The 20,507-nt window shown below is 44.2% G+C and overlaps 2 protein-coding genes across 6 annotated transcripts in view; one reads left to right on the top strand and one right to left on the bottom strand.

Annotated features, from left to right (window-relative positions):
* Positions 1–20,507, top strand: part of PRR33 (proline rich 33) — a 37,490-nt gene that overhangs the window by 12,494 nt on the left and 4,489 nt on the right. The gene's annotated exons all lie outside the window — the stretch shown is intronic.
* Positions 15,306–20,507, bottom strand: part of LSP1 (lymphocyte specific protein 1) — a 132,293-nt gene continuing 127,091 nt past the window's right edge. For all 5 annotated transcript variants that reach the window (XM_053272294.1, XM_053272255.1, XM_053272263.1 and 2 more), the window contains one exon: positions 15,306–16,820. The gene's annotated coding sequence lies outside the window, so the exon portion shown is untranslated. The remainder of the gene's footprint in view (positions 16,821–20,507) is intronic.

A 20,507-nucleotide genomic window follows, 5' to 3' on the forward strand; every position in this document is an offset into this window, starting at 1 on the left:
TGCTGGGGGTGGCCGCTGGGCTTGGAGAAACTGAAGCAGAGTGACAGTGGCTTGTTCAAACGAGTCTGATGTCTCTTTGGCACCATGATAAGACCTTTTTATTTGTCTAGCCTTTTGATCCTCTTGATGGTGTTTTTTGAGGGGGGTTATTTGTTTTTTATCTGCTGCTGGTGGTTCTTAGGCTGTCCTGTTACGTTTATACTTTTTAATAAATTGTAAGCTGCCCAAGAAGTTAGTTATACATTGAAATCATCTAGTGAGTTCCTGCTCAAGGAACATAAATCTGACATGTTAGTCTATTAAAAGCTTTGTTATTTTTCCACGATGCTGGAAATTATATGACCCAAATTGGGTACAATTATAGGGACACTTCAGTGGTGTAGTTTTTGATGATGTCATCCACCCCAATTCAAGATGGCAGATACATGAACATTTGAGGCGCAAGTGGGCTAACTTGTGGACCATCCAGCCGATTCGAACCAAATTTGGTACAGTTGTAGTGAGTGACACATAGGGACACCTCAGTGGTGTAGTCTGTAATGATATCATCCACCCCAATTCAAGATTGGCTTGAATATTTGAGGAACAAGTGGGAACTGATTTGGACTAAATTCGGTACAGTTGTAGGGACACATCGGGACACCTCAAAGGCATAATTTGTGATGTGTCATCCACCCCAATTAAATATGGTGTGTGCATGCATAAACATTTTGAGGCATGTGGGCTAACTAGTGAAATGCTTAACTGATTTGAACCAAATTTGCTACAGCTGTAAGGACACATAGGGACACCTCAATAGTGTAGTTTGTAATGATGTCATCCACACAGATTAAAGACTGGGGACATGTGAACATTTAAGGTTGAAGAGGGCTAACTGGTGGTAATCCTCAATTAAGATTATAGTGAAAGGAAATTCGACAGATTAGTTCTTGCCAGAACAACTTGTATTTACATGCAAGCGCAGTGCAATTTCCCCCCTTCCCTGGATGTTTTTTTACCCTTGCTAACTGAGCAAAGAGACACCTTTTAAAGTGGTGATTCTCTCATATTTATCAGTGGGAGAGCAACTGGCCCTATCCATCCTGAACACAGCAGCCTTCCAGTGGCTGTTGCTGATATCTGCCTTATGTTTCTTTTTAGATTGTGAGCCCTTTGGGGACAGGAGACCATCTTATTTATGTACTATTATTCTCTGTAAACCACTTTGAGAACTTTGATTGAAGAGCGGTTTATAAATATTCCTATTAATAACTAGTAATAACTAATATTAATAGTTATTTCTTCTTCTTCTTCTTCTTCTTCTTCTTCTTCTTCTTCTTCTTCTTCTTCTTCTTCTTCTTCTTCTTCTTCTTCTTCTTCTTCTTCTTCTTCTTCTCTCTCTCTCTCTCTCTCCCCCCTTCCACCCTCCCTGCACTCAGCCAGTCCAGTTTTTCCATTCTCTCCCTCCCTATCTTTTCATCCTCACACTACATCTAGCAGGTCACATCCATCCTTTTCTCTCCCCCTCTATCTACCAGCCCTAGGTTTTGAAAAGATGATGGATGAAGGGGGTGTTTTGAGCCAGTGAGTTCACTGTTGGCCTCAAGCATCTGCACAGAAATGCTGCAGGCCAGTGCTGTGCTGGCCCAGACAACTTCCTTCTCTTCCCTTAACCAGCCTTTGCTTTTTCACAGAGTGGGAGAAAGAGGATGACTGTATTGGAGCTATGCTTTGCTGAGCAGTATGACATTGCAAGGCAAAGAGCTGCCACCATGCGGGTGGGTAGCAGAGGGACTGCAGAATAAACACATACAAGAATAAATAATAAAATGGTATGGGTGGCAGATGGAGGCAGGTGAAGTGGGGGTGGGTAATTTATTGCCCCAGTGCCATCCCCAAAACATGCTGTTCCAGGTAGCTGCGTCACTTTGCTTCATGGGGAAGAACACCCACACCCACGCAAAATACATTTTTTTACAAATCTTTTTTACAAATGCCTTCCACTTAAAAGTACAAGCTCAGACGATGCCAACCCAGTTCTTTAAATCTGACCAGTCACCCTCTGAATGGCTATAAGGCATGCTCAGAATGATGATGATGATGATGATGACGACAACAACAACAACAACTAGAAGAGGTTATTTTAAAAGAATGTACCAAATTTGGAAAGAGAAGCATCCAGATACAGAAATAACAGAACAAAGGCTAGCAGAACAGAGAAGATTCATAATAAGAAACAAAGTATTCACAGGAGTAGAGCTGGAAGAACTGCAAAGAGCAACACAAGCTCAAGATATGGAAGAAGAATTACCACCAACTGAAGAAGTTGTTCAGGTGCAGATGGAGGAGGTGTTGGAAATAGAGGATGCCACTGTTACTGAACTGTTTCAAAATCAAAACCAGGCAACCTCCCCTTTGCCTTCACCTCAAAAACCCGAATGCCATTTAACAGAAAAGCAACAAGAACTAAAGCAAAAAATAACTGAGCACATGAACCAAACAACCACCAGGGTTCAACTTCCAGCTCTAAAAACAGTTGCCAAAAAACAACTTGCTCAGGCATTAAAAGATGTCAATGCTGCACTTGCAGAAATAACAACCAATAATTTGCAAGAAACAAACCAACTAATGTACAGTGCAGCAACAATAACAACACAAGAGCTCAGATATAAGATCAGTGGACCTGTAAAAAAAGAAAGCAGTACATCACCTAAATGGAAGATTAGATTAAAAAATAAAATCTCTAGGCTTAGATCAGATGCTAGTAAATTGAAATATATGAAAGACAAGAAGCTGAAGAATGAAAACACCAAACAGTATCTGATCCAAAAATACCACCTAGATTCAAGGAGAATTAGAGAAGTCCTGGAAATAATAAAGCAGCAAATAACAGCAGTGTCAAAGAAGATTAGCAGGTATGAAGCCAGAATTACACAACACAGGCAGAATCTCCAATTCCAGTCGAATCAGAGACGTTTCTACCAAAGCATAGAAGGAGAAACTGCAAGAAACTTAGAAACACCAAATAAAGAAGAAACAGTGCAATTCTGGGGGAAATTATGGGACAATCCAATAGATTATAATTAAAAAGCAGGCTGGATGAAAGAGGTCAAAAAATGTAACCAACAAATGCAAGATCTAATAATAACACCAGAATTAATAAGTGAAAGAGCAAAGAAAATTAAAAATTGGACTGCTCCAGGCGACGATGAACTGCATGGCTTTTAGCTTAAACACCTAAAAAGCCTTCATAAACAACTATCAAAACAGTTCAATCACATTTTGCAAGGAGGTGATATTGAACAATGGCTAACAACTGGGAAAACTCATCTCATCATGAAAGACCCAGCAAAAGGTGCAGTTCCAAGTAATTATAGACCGATAACCTGTCTGCCAACCATCTTCAAATTATTAACTGGAATAATAGCAGATGAAGTGATGCAACACTTATTAACTAACAAACAGCTTCCAGTTGAACAAAAAGGAAATTGCCCGAACACCAGAGGCACAAAAGACCAGCTGCTGATTGACAAAATGATTTTAGAAAACTGCAAGAGAAGAAAAACCAATCTAAGTGTTGCATGGATTGACTACAAGAAAGCCTTTGACTCATTGCCTCATACATGGATACTAAAATGTTTAGAAACAACTGCTGTCAGCAAAAACATTCAGATATTTATTTAAAAAGCAATGAGCATGTGAAGTACACAGTTAAGAATCAATGGCAAGACACTTGGACAGATTAGCATTGGAAGAGGTATTTTCCAAGGTGACTCACTATCCCCTCTGTTGTTTGTAATTGCCATGACTCCACTTCCACAAATACTAAACAGAACAGGCCTCAGATACCAAACATCTAAAACATCAAATAAAATAAACCATCTGCTGTACATGGACGATCTGAAGTTGTATGGAAAGTCCCAGTCAGAAATTGAATCGCTGCTAAACACTGTCTGTATATTCAGAAGTGATATAGCAATGGAGTTTGGACTAGACAAGTGTGCTGCATTAATAATGAACAGAGGAAAAATAACAAAAACAGAAGGAATAGAACTGCCCAATGGAAGCAAGATCAAGAACCTGGAAGAGTACGAACATTACAAATACTTGGGCATTCTCCAGGCTGATAACATTGCACACACTGAAGTTAAAAGAAAAATTGGAAGTGAATACATCAGGAGAGTTAGAAAAATCCTCAAGTCCAAACTCAATGGCGGGAACACCATGCAAGCCATAAACACCTGGGCTATACCTGTTATCAGATACACTGCAGGAATAATAGACTGGACCCAGGCAGAGCTAGAGACGCTGGATCGTAAGACCAGGAAAATCATGACCATCAATCATGCTCTGCACCCCCGCAGTGATGTAGATAGGTTTTACCTCCCTCGCAGCTCAGGTGGGAGAGGAATGCTGCAAGTCCATCAAACAGTAGAGGAGGAAGAAAGAGGCCTTGAAGAATATACAAAGGACAGTGAAGAAGATGCACTTAAAATGGTTAATAACGAGAAACTATTAAACACCAATGAAAGAAAGCAGGCCTACAAGAAAGAACAAGTCAAGAACCAAGCAGAAAAATGGAAAAATAAGCCACTGCATGGTCAATATTTGCACAATATAACTGGAAAATCAGACATCACCATGACCTGGCAATGGCTTAAGAATGGCAACTTGAAGAAAGAAACAGAGGGTTTAATACTTGCTGCACAAGAACAGGCACTAAGAACAAATGCAATAAGAGCAAAAGTTGAAAAATCCACAACAAACAGCAAGTGCCACCTATGTAAAGAAGCAGATGAAACAGTGGACCACCTAATCAGCTGTTGTAAAAAGATCGCACAGACTGACTACAAACAAAGGCATGACAAGATAGCAGGGACGATACACTGGAACATCTGCAAAAAATACAAGCTACCTGTAGCCAAAAATTGGTGGGACCATAAAATTGAAAAAGTGGTAGAAAACGAAGATGCAAAAATATGATGGGACTTCCGACTACAAACAGACAAACATCTGCCACACAATACACCAGATATAACTGTAGTCGAGAAGAAAGAAAAACAAGTCAAAATAATCGACATAGCAATACCAGGGGATAGCAGAATAGAAGAAAAAGAAATAGAAAAAAATCACCAAATACGAAGATCTACAAATTGAAATTGAAAGGCTGTGGCAGAAAAAGACCAAAATAATCCCAGTGGTAATTGGTGCCCTAAGTTCAATTCCAAAAGACCTTGAAGAGTACTTCAGCATCATAGGGGCCACAGTAATCACCATTAGCCAATTACAAAAAGCAACTTTACTGGGAACAGCCTATATTCTGCGACGGTATCTATAATAATAACAGCAACAACTTTGATAATAAAATTCAGCCAACCCAGGTCCTTGGGAAGGACTCAATGTCTTGATAAAACAAACCAGTCAGTAACACCTGTCTGACTGTGTAAACAAGAAATAATAATAAATATAATACTTTTTATTTAAGGTATTTCTATACTGCCCAAAACTTGCATCTGGGCGGTTTACAATTAAAATCATTTGAAACATCAAATCAATTAACAATTACAATCATTTAAAACATTTAAAATCCAATATTAAAAATGTTAAAACTGTGAAGCTAATTAAAGCTGAGTGAAGAAATGTGTCTTCAGTGCCTTTTTAAAGGTTGCCAGAGATGGGGAGGCTCTTATCTCAACAGGGAGCACATTCCAAAGTCCAGGGGCAGCAACAGAGAAGGTCCATTCCTGAGTAGCCACCAAAAGGGTTGGCAGCAACCACAGACAAACCTCTCCTGATGATCTTTTTTGACAGTGGATCCCATGGCAAAAAAGACATTTTCTTAAATACCCAGGGCCTAAGCTGTTTAGGGCTTTATAGGTAATAACCAGCACCTTGTATTTTATTTATTTATTTGCTTGTTTATTTATTTATTACACTTTTATACCACCCCACACATGTGTCTCTGGGCAGTTCACAATAATAAAACAGTTAAAACACATATAAAAACACATAAAAACAAAACAATTTAAAAATCAATCACAGAATTAAAAACCTATACATTATTAAGAGGCTAAAAAAGCCTGAGTAAAAAGATGCGTTTTTAAATCTTTTTTTTTTTTTAATTGTCAGAGATGGGGAGGATCGTATCTCAATAGGGAGCGCATTCCATAGTCCCGGGGCAGCAACCGAGAAGGCCTGTCTCCGTGTGGCCACCAGACGAACTGGTGGCAACTGGAGACGGACTTCCAGAGAGGACCGCAGTAGACGGTGGGGCTCACAGTGAAGATGTTCTCTCAAATACCCAGGGCCTAAACCATTTAGGGCTTTATAAGTTACTAGTATGTTTAAGCCCGTTATAATAACGGGCGCTAGCCTTTTTTCCCCCTTTAAGTCTTTTTCATCTCTTTTACTTTTTTAAAAAATCTGTCTGTCTGCTTCTTTCTCTCTCTGACTCTTCCTCTTTTTCTCTTTGTTTTTGTTTTCCTGCACCATTTTTTCCCCTCTTCCCTCTCCCTTGTTGCTTTTTTGAAGTGCTGCCTCTACACTCTTCGCCGCCTCTGACTCCCAGCGGCTCTCGCAGCCGCTTTGCAGCTCCGTTCAACGTTTTGTAAAATGCCGTTTTGAAGTGCTGCCTCTACAGTCTTCGCGGCGGTCCTGGAGCCGGCGCCGCCTCTGACTTCCAGTGGCTCTCGTAGCCGCTTGCTTGCTCCCTTGCGTCGCCCACTCTCCAGAGAGGAGAGATGGTTGCCGACCTTTTCGTTCTCTGTGTCTGCTCTTCCTCCTCCTCCTCCTCGGGCTGGCGCACCTTCTCATTCTGCAACCCGATCCCCCACTCCCGCCTACGCTCTCTCCCTCCCGCAAGCCAGTTTTCGAGGAGAGAAGGAACTTTCTCTCCATCTTTTCCTCTGTCTCTCTGACGGAGAGGAAGGGGCAACGGCAAGGTATTCTTCAGCACCTCCTTGAACTCTCGCTTGATCTTCTGCACCGCGATGTTGGCCATCTCCGCAGCGGGCTCCCACGACCCGCACAACCCCCAGGGCGCTGCAGCCAATTCTCAGCCGAGCTGGGCCGAGCACTGCCACCCGTCACCACCACCCCCGCTCCCGCTGGTTAATCCCCAGCCCTTCCTAATCGGCACCTCCGCCAAGCATGCACGTTGTAACATGTGGAGCTTGCCTGGCCCTCCGCTTCCTTGTTCCCTCCGCTTCCTTGTTCTGCAAGGCCAGAAAGCAGCGACCTCTCTGGGGAACGGAAAGGAAGCTCGCCGGGCAGAGTCACAAACATGGCCGCCTGTTCCCTTTGTCCGTTTCTGACTCAGCCGTTCTGCGCACGCGCTCCGCGCATGCGTAGAACGGCTGAGGGAGGCACGGACACACGCTTGGTTGTCCACGGACGGACACCAAGCCTTTTATTAGAGAGGATAACTAGCACTTTGTATTTTGCCCGGAAACCTATAGGCAGCCAGTGTAACTCCATCAGCAGAGATGTAATGTGGTCTCTCCGAGATGACCCAGAGAACAACCTGGCTGCCGCATTCTGAACCAGCTGAAGTTTCTGGACTACGTACAAAGGCAGCCCCACGTAGAGTGCATTACAGAAGTCAAGTCTGAAGGTTACCAACAAATGTACCACTGTTTTGAGGTCACAGATCTTGAGAAACGGGCGCAGCTGGAGTATCAACCAGAGCTGATAGAAAGCACCCCTGGCCACCGCCTCAACTTGAGAAACCAGGGAGAGGTATGGATCCAGAAGTACTCCCAGACTGCAAACCTGTTCCTTTTGGGGAAGTGTGACCCCATCTAGAACAGGCAGATCAAAATCATCTCTAGAGTTCTGACCCCGCACAATAAGTACCTCCATCTTATCTGGATTCAGCCTCAGTTTATTCTCCCTCATCCAGCCCATTACTGCTTCCAGGCAGGCATTTAGGGAGGATGTGCCCGCTCCTGAAGAAGTTGACATGGAGAAGTAGATCTGGGTGTCATCAGCATACTGGTAACACCCAGCTCCAAATCCCCTGATGATCTCTCCCAGCAGTTTCATGTAGATATTAAAAAGCACTGGAGAAAGTACAGAGCCTTCAGGGACATCATACTTAAGCTCAGATTTTGAAGAGCAACAATCTCCAATCGACACCATCTGGAATCTGTTCGAGAGGTAGGAGCGGAACCACTGTAAAACAGTGCCTCCCACCCCCAACACCTTCAGACATTCCAGAAGGATACTATGGTCGATAGTATCAAAAGCCATCAAGAGATCCACAAGTACCAACAGAGTCACGCTTCCTCTGTCAATTCCCAATTGGAGATCATCCATCAGGCCAACCAAGGCAGTCTCCACCCCATAGCCTGCCCGAAAACCAGTTTGAAATGGGCCTAGATAATCAGTTTCCTCCAAGACTGTCTGGAGCTGAGAGGCCACCACCCTCTCAATTACCTTGCCCAGCCATGGGAGGTTGGAAACAGGCCTATAATTGCTCAACTCTGAGGGATCTAACACAGGCTTCTTTAGAAGAGGTCTAATGATTGCCTCCTTAAGACAAGGAGGCATCCTGCCCTCCCTCAGAGAGGCATTTATGATTTCCACCAGGCTGCCTACAACAGCCTCCCTGCTAGATAGAACAAGCCATGTTTGGCAAGGGTCAAGAGAGCAAGTGGTAGGCCTCACCGCTCCAAGCAGCTTGTCCACATCCTCAGGAGTCACAAACTGAAACTGATCCAGTCGAGTCACATAAGAGGAGTTGGTGGACACCTCCAGTTCAGACATCAAATTAATTGTGGAGTCTCCATCTAAGTTGGCCCGAATCCGAGAGATTTTATCTGTGAAAAATTCTTTAAACACATCACAGCGGGGTAACAGATGACTCCAAATTCTGGTTCAAGGGATGGGGGGGCAGATACTAGTCCCCTCATAACTCTGAACAGCTCCGCTGGACGTGAACTCGCAGAGGCAATACGGGCAGAAAAAAACCGCTTCTTTGCTGCACATATCGCCTGAGCATAGATCTTTAGATGAGCTCTATGTCATAATCTGTCGGATTCGTGTCGAGTCTTTCTCCACTTGCGCTCCAGTCACCTACCTTGCTGCTTCAGCCCTCGTAGATCTTCCGTATACCAAGGGGCCAGTTTTGAAGCAGGTCGGAGGGGACGCTTAGGAGCAATCGTGTCTACTGCCCTGGTGAGCAAGTTGTTCCAATTCTCAACCAGGGCATCAACAGGATCACTGGCAAAGCCAACATTAAATCCCTCCAAGGCTTCCTGGAATCCTACCGGATCAGATGGTGGTCTGTCCATGACAATGGGGAAATCACAGAAGTCTCCACCCATGGAACACCACCCTGATTGGAGTAAAAGACGAAATCAAGCGTGTGACCTGCAATATGCCTTGATCCAGAGACCACTTGGGATAGGCCCATAGTTGTCATGGCCGCTATGAACTCCTGAGCTGTCCCGGACAAATTGGTCCCAAAATGAACATTGAAGTCCCCAAGCACCAAAAGTCTGTAAGACTCCAACGCAAATTTTGCACAGAAACGTATTGGCAGCCAGTGTAGTTCTTTCAACACAGGAGTAATATGGTATCTCCTAGATGACCCAGAGACCAACTTGGCTGCTGCATTCTGGACCAACTGCAGTTTCCAGACTACATACAAAGGCAGCCACACATAGAGTGCATTACAGTAATCCAGCCTAGAAGTTACCAGCATATATACTACTGTTTTGAGGCCGTTCATCTCAAGAAATGGACACAGCTGATGTATCAGCCGAAGCTGATAAAAAGCACCTCTGGCCACCACCTCAACCTGGGACACAAGGGAGAGGTTCGGATCCAGAAGCACCCCCAGACTGCATAACCATTCCTTCTGAGGGAGCGTGACCCCATCCAGAACTGGCAGATCAAAATCATCTCCTGAGTTCCTACTAGGGATGTGCACAAAACCGGTTCACCCAGTTCGGTTCGGATCAGAACCGGGTCTGAAACAGGAGGGGGTGGTTCGGTTTTGGTTTTGTTTGAACCACCCCCTGTTTTGGTTCGGATCCGAACTGGTTTGGACCGGTTCAGAATGGTTCGGATGCCCAAAAATTGGTAGGATGGTAGCTGGCACCCAGGGGTACCTGTCACCCAAACCCCAAAGCAATCGGACACTCGTACAATTTTTTATGAATTTTTGAAAGAAAGAAAATTTCCTCATAGGATATAATGTGACTCGAACCAGGCCATTTTTCCTTATTGTGGAGCACCCATGGGTGCCAACAACCATGCAAACCCTGAAGCAATCAGACACCCCTATGATTTTTTATGAATATTTGAAATATTTTTAATTATTTTTCTCATTGAGTATAATGGGACCCAAACCAGTCCATATCCCCTATTGTGGAGCATCTAGGGGCACAAAAGTGGGGTGAGTGGTAGACAGACAGGGGTGCCTACCACCCAAAAAATCCCAAGGCAATTGGACACTCCTCTGATTATTGGTGAATTATTAAAGTATTTTTGAATTCCTCATAGAGAATAATTAGGATTGCAGCAAATGTATAGCTTCACGTCGAGGGGAAAGGGGTGTCGTAGAGTGGAGTGTGGTGGCTGGTAGTTCCTAGGGTGGGCAAGGAAGCTATCAGAATTACTTGAAAGGAATTGGGCAAAGGGGTGATTTTTAACTGATTTTTGAAGTTTACGCGTCTTTAAGGTTTTTCTCCATAAAGAAGCATGGAGGTGTCAGCAAATATATAGCTTCACGTCGGGGGCAAAGGGGTGGCCTAGAGCAGTGTGGGGCTGGTGGTAGTGCCAGGTAGGGGTACAGGGTTCTGTTGTTTCTGAGGTATTCTGAGTGTGGATTCTATGATAGCAAATGAGATTTTCCATGAGACACCATGAATCCACTCTAATATGCTATCATAGAATCCACACTCAGAATACCTCAGAAACAACAGAACCCTGTACCCCATGGGTTAGAAACCCATGGGGGTGGTTGGCACCCTATGTGCCATACACCACCACTCACTCTGGACCACCCCAGCACCCCCCCAAGTGCACTTATGGGGCTGCTGAAAGCTCCATTATAACTTCTTATGAGGAAAAAGCTTAAAGACGCGTAAACTTCAACAATTCACAAAAAATCAGCCCTCTGCCCAAATCCTTTGAAAAAATTCAGGTAGCTTCCTTGCCCCTTCCTGCCACTACCACCAACCCCACACTGCTCTAGGCCACCCCTTTGCCCCCGACATGAAACTATACATTTGCTGACACCTCCATGCTTCTTTATGGAGAAAAACCTTAAAGACGCGTAAACTTCAAAAATCACCCCTTTGCCCAATTCCTTTCAAGTAATTCTGATAGCTTCCTTGCCCACCCTAGGAACTACCAGCCACCACACTCCACTCTACGACACCCCTTTCCCCCTGACGTGAAGCTATACATTTGCTGCAATCCTAATTATTCTCTATGAGGAATTCAAAAATACTTTAACAATTCACCAATAATCAGAGGAGTGTCCAATTGCCTTGGAATTTTTTGGGTGGTAGGCACCCCTGTCTGTCTACCACCCACCAAACTTTTGTGCCCCTAGATGCTCCACAATAGGGGATATGGACTGGTTCGGGTCCCATTATACTCTATGAGAAAAATAATTAAAATATTTCAAATATTCATAAAAAATCATAGGGGTGTCTGATTGCTTCAGGGTTTGCATGGTTGTTGGCACCCATGGGTGCTCCACAATAAGGAATAATGGCCTGGTTCGAGACCCATTATATCCTATGAGGAAATTTTCTTTCTTTCAAAAATTCATTAAAAAATCGTACGAGTGATCAATTGCTTTGGGGTTTGGGTGACAGGTACCCCTAGGTGCCAGCTACCATCCTACCAATTTTTGAGTGTGCGAACCGGTCCGAACCGGTCTGAATTGAACCACCCCTGGTTCAGTTTGAATTCGAACCTGCAGCCCGAACCTGAGGGCTGGTTCTGTTCGGATCCGAACCACCCGATCCGAACCGGTTCGCACATCCCTAGTTCCGACCCCGCACAATAAATACCTTCATCTTATCTGGATTCAGCCTCAGTTTGTTATCCCTCATCCAGCCCATTACTGCCTCCAGTCAGGCATTTAGGGAGGTTATGCCTTCTCCCAATGATGTTGGCATGGAGAAATAGATTTGGGTGTCATTAGCATACTGATAACCCAATGAAGATCATCCATCAGGCCGGCCAAGGCAGTCTCCACCCCATAGCCCACCTGAAAGCCAGTTTGAAATGGGTCTAGATGATCAGTTTCCTCCAAGACCACCTGCAAAGGACAAAATAGCCTTTGTCCTTAAAGTTGTTTTGCTGCTGTAACCACTGAAGGACTAATTTGGCTAGCCTCATAAACAAGCCAGTGGCTGACATAATGTGCAGTCTCCTATGGATGGTAGTAGCAACCTGCTGGGGCTGCAGTACAACTTCAAAGGCAGCCCCAAGGCTGTAGTAAGACCTGAAATATGGATACGACAAATATTCAAAGTTCCCAAAGCAGTTTATATAGATATAAATAAATAAAATGACTCCCTGACCCCAAAGGGCTCACAATCTAAAAAAGAAACATAAGAGAGACACCAGCAACAGGATGGATAGGGCCAGTTGCTCTCCCCCTGCTCAGTGAAGAGAATCACCACTTTTAAAAGATGCCTCTTTTCTTCAGTTAACAGGGGACCTGAAACTGCTTCCAGTGCTCCTCCCATTGTTCCATTGTGTTGTAGACCGGGCAGCTCGCTAATGTTGAAAAGAGCTGGCTGGTAGGGATGTGCAGACTGGTTTGTTTCTGGGCAAAATACAAGGTGCTGGTCATTACCTATAAAGCCCTAAATAGCTTAGGCCCTGGGTATTTAAGAGAACATCTTTTTTTGCTCAGTAGAACTTTTTTAAAGTTGCAAGAGATGGGGAGGCTCTTATTTCAGCAGGAAGTGCATTCCAAAGTCCAGGGGCAGCAACGGAGAAGGTCCATTCCTGAGTAGCCACAAAATGGGTTGGCGGCAACCACAGATTAACCTCTCCCGATGATCTTAACAGAAGGTGGGGCCCATGGCAAAAAAGACGTCATGCTGGCCATTGTTTCTTACAGTATTCAGAGTGCAAGTTATTCATGAATACTGGTGTCAGACACACTCTTCCCCTGCTAGACAAAACTGACCCATCATGTTATGGCATATCTGCACCAGCATGCACCTGTCTGACATGCCTCTTCTGCTGCAAGGTTCACAGGTCATGTTGGTAGCTTGATGTGAATTATAATTCTTTCCCCCAGGTATTTGAACAGTAGTACAGGTGCTTCTTGGGTACAGTCCCCTCCATTGCCATTCCTAGCAGAGAGCACAAGGAACACATGCCCCCAATGGTGCAGTGTATCAGGCTTTTCTTTCTTTGCCATATTGTGTGAAGCGTTGGGGGTCTGGTGGTAGTATTGTTTTTCGGGGGGGGGGGCGTTTGTAGAGTTGTGAAACTCCAGTGCTTTTGGGGGGTTGTGTGTACACAGACTTGCAAGACAGCAGTGCTGGGGGTGTAAGCATATGTACTTGCACAATTGCACATTATAAATGCTTGGGTGGGGGTGGGGGGTGGGAGGATTGGTGCTCTGTGCTCTAGGAAAAAAGCAAAAGTAGTATGCTGTGCTTGTGCACAACGAACTTTCCAGAGGGCACCCACTGTGGGGAAGGAGCAAAGAAGTGCAGGTTTTGGCAACACTTGGGCTGCCATGTGTACTCAAGTGTGAGAGTAAATTACAGGAAGAGGAGCAGTGTGTGGCTCCTCTTCATTCACTCCTCTTCCGTTCTTTTGCATGAGCAGAAGGAAGCTTGCACAGAAACATCCCCTATCAGGAAGCAGCCATAGACAACAGGTCTATGGAATCACAGAGATTTCTTAGATATTTCTCCCTTGTTGCAGATCAGTTATATGCTTGACTGTTGATATGACTGCATATTTTAGAACTGGAGAAACTTACAAAAAGCAGTTTATGGGCTGGAAGTAAATCATTCAGTGAGAGAATTCAGAAATTCATCCATTTCTTTTAGCACACAAAATGTTAAGGGAAAATATTTTTAGGGAGGCACCATCTGTTGCATAGTTGAGAGATGAAATCATTAAAGTTTGAATTGGAAGTAAGGTTTCAGTTTTTAAATACTGAAGGGTTGTTTGTTTTTGTTTTTAAGGTTAACTGCTCATGTTGGGGCTCCTAGTAACCTCCCATCCAGATTATTGACCAAGTCTGTTCTTAACTTCAGTAAACACAATAGCATCTGCTATTCCTGGGGTTCATTAACACACTGGAATTAATGAAACACAGAAAAGCCAAGCTATATATTATACAAAGCTATATACAAAGTCTAAACTCCTATTCAGACATTAGGCCCCTGTGGACAAATGTATGGTGCAGCAGTAGGATCACACCCCACTATGATACACACACAGTTACCCCACTATGGTAACTGGGCAGCCCCTGCTCCCAGCTTCTCCAGCATTTCAAAAATTGTCAGAAGAGGGCAGTACCCAACATGGGAGGGGACCGTCTCAGTGATGCAGAACAAGTTTGAGTAAAGGGCAGTTTGATGCTGTCCTTTAGCTCTGCAGATAATTGTGCATGATCCAGGGAGCATGTTGATGTCCCTAGCACCCCCCCCCCCACACACACACATTTAAACACTGTGAGGTTGGGCGGGAAGGAGGCATGTTTTACTCACCTTCCCCTCAGACAAGCGAGTTCTTGTTTTGGGAACATGAACCATGCTCCCATACGAGCAGCACCGCATGGTGCAGCACACAGCTCTGGAAACTGGGATGACACATCCTGGCCTTCAGGAATCCCACAATGCACCATGCAACGTGTGTGATGCATTGGGGGATTCCCCCAAGAGACTGGTGCTCTAGGCACCCATCTCTGTGTGCAGCCTGGGTTGGAAACAGCCTCTGCTCACATACAAGCCGGTAGCCCAGGTTACTCACTCGGGAGTGCTAGCAGCCGGGCTAAAGTGCCAAGCTAGATGGTGCTGCCCTGCCAGGATCAAGCCCAATCCCAGTGGTTCTCACGCACAGCCAAACCCAGGCTGGGCTTCTCTTGTGGATAACAGCCACAAGGTAGAATATCTGGGCCTCCCTAGCGTGGGTTAGTCTCTGTGTTAGAAAAGTCTCAGTGTTCTCAATTTGAGAACAGCCTCCACCTCTGGAGCCACCCATGCTCATCTTTGAAGAATTTATTTTGTCTTACTCACACTGTTTAGGGAAGTGGAAATGATTAAAAGGGTATTATGGCCAAAGAGCACCCCTGAAGGGGTTAAGTAACACTACAGAAACCAAACTTATCTTTCTTAGAATTTTTATTAAATGCTTACAAAACAGTTCCAGGTCGCACAAAAGCTAAACAGGTGAAAGCAAACCATTTAGGGAAATATGGGGGAAATCTAGACTTAAGAAGCAAAATTCCAATCTTAGAAGAACAGAAGCAAGATATGGTGGCCATTTTGTGTTTGCTTGTTTGTTGCAGAAGGAGGGTGGAGGAAGCAAGTAATATTTAAATTTGCAGGGCTAAAGGTTGAAAGTCACATGGGATTATTAAACAAGTATTGGCAGCCATTTTTGGCTGGTCACTGGGAGCTGTCACCCCTTCGTTCTAATATCAAATGTACAGAGAAACCTGGTAAATTCCCTAGCGCCACCACGACCTTTTGAGGCACAATAGCTCAGGTATGAGGGAAGGAGGCTGCTTTGTGCTATGGGCATTAATTCAAGCTCAAGAGTTTCTTATATCAGTCCTCAAACCTATGCCTCAGCAAACTTTAGGAAATAATTTACTGCTCAGCTGAACGTTTGTACCTTAGGGAGGAAGAGTATATGCCTGAATAAGAGAAGCTTCTGGGTTCATTCATATGAGCGGGAAGAGAACTGGAGATTTCTGGGTTTATTCATATTAACAACAGGCACTTGTTGGGACAGGGAGAGATTCCTCAAGTGCTTTTTAGCCAGGTGCTAATTATCCTGACTGAAAGGGTGAGAGAAGAGATATGTATTTTACCTTGTGATAACACACCTTCATAGAGATAACAGCCACAAGGTAGAATATCTCATCTCCGATTGTCATCTATTTAAAAAAAAAGTCACTCCAAAAAGAAATACCATGGATGGGCTTTAAGTAGAATAGTCCAATGTGACACCCATCAGATGTGCAAGATCATTGGATTCATAATAGTTGTGCCATTTCCCCCTCACTTATTAAAAAAAAATCAGCACAGCAGTGATACGAGATGAAATGCCTCCCCACCATCGAAAAGCATGTTTGAGTTAAGGCACTGGTATGTGTTGCCATTTTGAAGTCTTGGATGGTAGGAAAATTCTTGGAATCCGCTGTAGGCTTCCTTACTGCTCTCCTTCCATGTTTGCTTCATTTTATTTTTATTTATTTTTTGCTCCCACATCAAAAGTTGTTAATGAATACAGATGGTTCTGGTCTGGTTAGAGATAGAACCCCTAGACCTGGCTAGGGAAAGTAAAGCCCGCCACCCCCACCCCCAAGTTCAGAAAAGCTGAAGGGCACAGAATAGCAGACACATCAATTTCTCAAACAGAATGAAAAGCCCAATAATCTAGTTCTTTTAAGAAGTTATTGCCAGCTGCATCGTCGTCCAAGTCCAACTGAAGTCAGCTTGGAGAGATGCACTCATCTGCGAAGAAATCGGCAGCTGGTTTTGAAGCAGGTTGCCCATTTGAAACTGGAAGAGAAGATGTCCTTTGCGTTTAGTTCCCTTTTAGCAGAGAAAACATCAGCATTGCGCAGGAGTATTGCCTCGGGTTATCTGTCAAAGTAGGACCAAGCCAAGCTGTAAGAAGAACACACACAAAATGGCATCATATAACTGTTGGTAGACAGTCCCTCTGGGAAATCCTGTCCCAGCAAGTATCTGCATACACAACATATCTGCAATATAGTCACCCTTTGGTGCTGTGTCATGTGTTTATACCTTCCTAACCCCAAAGGGCAATGTACCTACTGCACTACTGTGAAGAATATGCCAACAGTGAGCTGGACAAGGTGCTGCAAAGGCAAACTACAGGTTTAGATTTAGCTTTTCAATAAAGGCTCACTAACTGGTATTCCAAGAGAGGTCCCTTCACTTCTCTTAACCCATTTTTATTTCTGCTGAGAATGCATAACTGTTGGCATACATTCCCACAGAAACCATCTTGATTCTCTGATGATATTTTTCTTTACTTGCACCTTTACAGCTGACAGGGATGGCATCGCCCAACAGAAACAAACACCACATTCCCTGCATTGCATTTAGGTTTGCTAGGTTTTTTGCCATCTGCTAATAAGATTATTTCCTGCCTTTCATTCTCTAGATCCCAACATGGCCGGCAAGATTTGCTGTCTGTTATCAGCGGGTGCAAGGAAATAGGGAAACATACCTTTACAAGAACAAAATAACCCAACCGCAGAGGAAACTTACAGGGAACAAGTAGTGTGTTTCCTGTCACTTTGACTACTGTGGGATGTTAACTATAGCTTCTCAGCCTGGGAGAATAGTGAGGGCTTATTGGTGGTATGGAGTGTGCAGCCAAGTCATTCATGGTGTGGCTGAGAAGCCAATGCTGGAAGCTCCCTGCTCTTTACTACTAATTTCTATTCTTGCATCTTACCACCCATTGGGGGACAAGCAGCCTACAGGTGGAGTCTCAGAACTATTTTCTACTCGCACAGCTGTCAGCAGTGTCTGCTTTTTGCCTGCAGCAAAGTCTCTCTTTTGGCGAGTCCCAAGCTCACTGCTGGAGTCCAGTCTCACACCCAGTTTGAGAGATTTTACAGTCTCCTCTTTTAACTCTCCCCCCACCCAGTTCCCTAGTGTCTGTCAGATTGGTTTTCTGTCATCAAGAGGTGTGTTTTGTTTTTGTTGTTCTAGGCATACCAATCAGCTAAAAGTGGCCAAGTAGACTGATCCTTCAAACTGGGGACCAAAAAAGGTCATGCATGTCTTCCAGCAAACCGCCCCCCCCTTTAAGGGCATAGAAAATTCCAGCTGAATCTGCTGAGCAAAGAGACACCTTTTTAAAGTGGTGATTCTCTTACATTTTGCAGGGGAGAGCAACTGGCCCTATCCAACCCCAGCACAGCATCCCTCCAGTGGCTGTTGCTGGTATCTGCCTTGTTTCTTTTTAAGATTGTGAGCACTTTGGGGAGCTCACTATATGCTTCATATTATATTACCCCACAGTACAGGACTATTGGAGGAACAAGATTAATGCCAACACAAGTCTTCCTTTTTCAGGTGCCACACAAGTATTTCTAAATGACCCCTGTGAATTGCAATCTAAAGCCATATCAATCATCTCACTAGTCCTGTCAGAAAACTAGAACAAGCCACAGCAGGTAGCACTCTTATAGTGTATAGAGAAGACCACTGACATTGGTGAGGCTCTTTCATTCTTCTTCTTCCTTGGTTCAAAGGCTTGGTGAAGTTCAGTGATGGTCCTCGCCAGAGCAGAACCTACAGATTTACCTTTGCAGTTCAACTGCAGTGGCATAAGTATCTTGTTTCCTCACATCTCACTCTTCTCTTCAAGAGGAACAGCCGGTTCTACATTTGGCTGGGGGATTGCAAATTACTTTTCCATCATGCAAGCTGTTCCTTCTCCTACACTGGCACTCTGCTCTCCTGAAGCTAGAGTTATACAGTTGATTGAAGGTTTAAATAGAAAACTGAGATACACAGTAGAACAGCAGCACTCCCAAGAAGCTGAATGATTTGGCATCAGCTGAAAGGAAATGCTTATTAATCCCTGGCCTTTTCATGCTTCTCTTGTTTTAGAGAAGTTTCAGCTTATGAGTGTTCCAAACTATCTGGGATCCTTGAAAAGTTACTCAGCTGCAGAGCTGCAGTCATTTATAAGAGGGACTGCATTCAATGAAGCCACACAAAATGCCAGTGGGTCCTTGCACTTATTGCTCAGGCATGTGTGAAGAATTCAGATCAGGAACAGATGCAAGGGCAAAAGAAGGAGCAGTGGGCCACACAGATCTTCCAAGCATGTCACATGAGCTGAAAGAAAGGTTAATGAGAGCTTCTACTAGCCCTGGCTCAAAACATGAGAAGTGATATTTAAGCAAAATTTTTGAGCTGGAAAACAAACATCCCCTCACATAGATTTACGGTTTGGCAAGACTGGAAATGGAAAATGTAAACAAATACTCAGAATGACCTCAATAAGTTGTTGGCTTCTTTCACACAGATTGAAGGCTGGCTAGAAACAGACTTGAGCACCATGCTTGAGGGAGAGCTGTCAAGGTTCATAGGCTGTGCCTTAAGAGAAGCTTCCCGAGAGCTCAATTCAGTCCCTTCTGCTGAGATAACGCAGAGTCTCTTAACTGGCTTAAAGGGAGCAAGAGTTTTGTTTTGTTTGTTTTAGAGTGATGTGAATTTCTGTGTCATCACTCATTTGCAATGGGTAAGAAAAGCATTTCAGCAGGAACATCACATGCTTTGAAAGCTACTTCTAGGTGTTGGTTTATATACAGCTGCACATTAATGGAAGCATACCAAAATAGCCCTCTCAGTGGAACCCTTGCACGAGAGTCACATTGCACTTTTGTGCGATAATCCACAGTTCTCATCCATATTTTACTGCATTTGTTCCTGTTCAGTGTCGTGAACAGAGAGAGAGGCTCATTGTCAGTAGGATCCACTTATTCACACTTCTAACTTTGTGAATTTGGATATTGAAATTTTCAACACCTCAAGAAGCTAAGCAACAGAAAATCAAGTGAGCTCTGCTTCCAGTTTTCACTCTTCCTCTAAAATTTGAAAGGGGAGCTCATGCCTCTGCCATGGGGAGATACATGCTGTTCCTATCCAGGGAGAACACTCATCCGCCTGCAGGGCGCGTTCCAAACTAGCTGCTCAACAGCAGCAAAATGCCTCCATTCAGGCAAGTTGCATTTGAAACTTAAACAGCAGGGGGAGCAGTCTCACAGAAACTAACACACACACACCCCAACCAGCAAGTTTTAAATGCAAGATTTACGACACCCTAGCTCTATATTGCAGTGATTAAATTCAAAACAAGACATTGGAAATGTGAACAGCACCCTGCTGTCTGCGTAGGGACTGCAGTGTCACAATGCAGGAAGTGTGGAAGCACACTTCTGAGATACAACATGACACTGTTGCCAGGTCTGATCTGGAAAGCGCCCAGGAGAAAGATGTGCAAACTTAGCAGGATACTTCTTAGAACATACAATCACTATTCATGCAGCTTCTGCTCTGTATAAACAAGTGGCAGTTGCCAGTGTCATATGCTGCCATCTGGGACGAGGAGGGGCAAGGATGCTACTTGCAAAAGCCATACAGCGAACATTACACACGAGTCTACTCCAGTTTTCAATAGGGCTACTCATGGGTAACAGGCACTTAGAGATTTGATCCACTCAAATCTAGCAGCAGCCCTCCCACCCTCCAAAAGAACAAAGCCCATGGCTGGTAAAAGGTAACTCTCGGTGTCCTGCCAACCCA

The sequence above is a fragment of the Hemicordylus capensis genome, chromosome 1 (assembly GCF_027244095.1).
Source record: "Hemicordylus capensis ecotype Gifberg chromosome 1, rHemCap1.1.pri, whole genome shotgun sequence".
Taxonomy (NCBI): domain Eukaryota; kingdom Metazoa; phylum Chordata; class Lepidosauria; order Squamata; family Cordylidae; genus Hemicordylus; species Hemicordylus capensis.